Raw genomic sequence first — 2329 nt, forward strand, 5'->3', positions numbered from 1 at the left:
TGTGTGTGTGTGTGTGTGTGTGTGTGTGTGTGTGTGTGTGTGTGTGTGTGTGTGTGTTACAGCATGAATGAGCTCTTGTACTGGATGACCCTGCAGGACCTCACTGACCACATCCAGCAGAGCTGAACGGACTTTTACCAGAACCTCCTGTCACCTGGTCTGAAGTGGTCTGGATCCAGACTGTCAGGACCAGAACCTGGACCACATCCAGCTGCTTAGAAAAGCTTCTGAATGAAGATAAAGTCTGATCCAATCTTCAAACGATTGATTATTGATTGAACTTTAACAAAACGTTGGTTCAGGTGAAAAAAAAAAAAGCTTCTGCAGGAGAAAACCTGCCGTTACCATGGAAACACTGATAAACAAACCAGATCTGGACCGGCTCAGGTCAGGGTCTTTAGGGGTCTGACCTCTGGACAGGGCCTTTATGGGTCTGATCCCTGGTCAGGGTCTTTAGAGGTCTGACCTCAGGTCAGTGTCTTTAGGGGTCTAACTTCTGGACAGGGTCTTTAGGGGTCTAACCTCAGGACAGGGTCTTTAGGGGTCTATCCTCAGGACAGGGTCTTTAGGGGTCTGACCTCTGGACAGGGCCTTTATGGGTCTGATCCCTGGTCAGGGTCTTTAGAGGTCTGACCTCAGGTCAGTGTCTTTAGGGGTCTAACTTCTGGACAGGGTCTTTAGGGGTCTAACCTCAGGACAGGGTCTTTAGGGGTCTATCCTCAGGACAGGGTCTTTAGGGGTCTGACCTCAGGTCAGGGTCTTTAGGGGTCTAACCTCTGGACAGGGTCTTTAGGGTCTAACCTCTGGACAGGGTCTTTAGGGGTCTGACCTCAGGTCAGGGTCTTTAGGGGTCTAACCTCTGGACAGGGTCTTTAGGGGTCTAACCTCAGGACAGGGTCTTTAGGGGTCTAACCTCTGGACAGGGTCTTTAGGGGTCTATCCTCAGGACAGGGTCTTCAGGGGTCTAACCTCTGGACAGGGTCTTTAGGGGTCTATCCTCAGGACAGGGTCTTCAGGGGTCTAACCTCTGGACAGGGTCTTTGGGGTCTAACCTCTGGACAGGGTCTTCAGGGGTCTAACCTCAGGACAGGGTCAGGACAGGACCTAGTTGGATGGAGGAAGCTTTCATTAGAGGAAGTGTTCACAGAGATGGTCTTTACTGGACCAGAACCACTAATGGGTCCACCCTGGACCAGTAGAAACTGGTCCTGGGTACAGGGAATCAGACCCAGATGTTCTGACTGAACCTCTGGGGGGACAGAGGGCCCAGGAGAGACCGGTTCTATTGGATCTTTAATTAAGAAAACAAACTGGTTCTGATAAGTTCAAGTCTCTCAGCTCTGTGAAGCGGGTCAACCAGAACCCCGGACCAGAACACGTGCTTCTCATTAGCTCACACAGAAGCCGGCAGGACCACGAGGATCCTGTAAAGATCCCATTAAAAGTCCAAACACCAGAACCAGAGGTGAAGTCCAGGTCCACTTCAAACCACCCAGACTCAGAACCTCTGAGGTCCGCTGGCCCTGTTCCTGCAGCCTGGGTGTTAATGAGTCCCACAGGTCCACCTAACGAGCTGCAGGTTCTGACAGGAGGTTCCCACGGCCACACCGGGCTGGACCAGGCCAGACCGACCCACTTCACTGTGGGGTTAAAGTCAGCTCCTGAGTTTGTTCAATAAATAATTAGATTTTAAATAAAAAGACGTTCGTGTGTCCAATGTYCCTGCAAACACTTGAAACTCTTCATCCCTTCATCCTCATCATCAGAACCGTCAACATTCATAACGTTGGACAAAGTCCACTTCCTCTCATTAAAACTGAAGACAAATGTCCATCTGTTGGCTGTGGCCATGCTGTATTTTTGGAACCAGAGACTGTGCAGAGGGATGGAGGGCGGTACCCCCTAATGGTTCCGCCCACACCATGACAATTCACTAACAGGTTGTCAATCACCTCCATGGCCCCGCCCACACACCCTGGCAATTCATTCACAGGCTGTAAATCACCTCCATGGCCCCGCCCACACACCCTGACAATTCACTCACAGGCTGTCAATTACCTCCATGGCCCCGCCCACACACCCTGGCAATTCACTCACAGGCTGTCAATCACTTCCATGGTCCCGCCCACACTCCCTGACAATTCATTCACAGGCTGTCAATCACCTCCATGGCCCCGCCCACACTCCCTGACAATTCACTCACAGGCTGTCAATCACCTCCATGGCCCCGCCCACACTCCCTGACAATTCACTCACAGGCTGTCAATCACCTCCATGGCCCCGCCCACACTCCCTGACAATTCACTCACAGGCTGTCAATCACTTCCAT

The sequence above is a fragment of the Austrofundulus limnaeus genome, unplaced genomic scaffold, assembly GCF_001266775.1.
Source record: "Austrofundulus limnaeus strain Quisiro unplaced genomic scaffold, Austrofundulus_limnaeus-1.0 Scaffold2110, whole genome shotgun sequence".
NCBI classification, from domain to species: domain Eukaryota; kingdom Metazoa; phylum Chordata; class Actinopteri; order Cyprinodontiformes; family Rivulidae; genus Austrofundulus; species Austrofundulus limnaeus.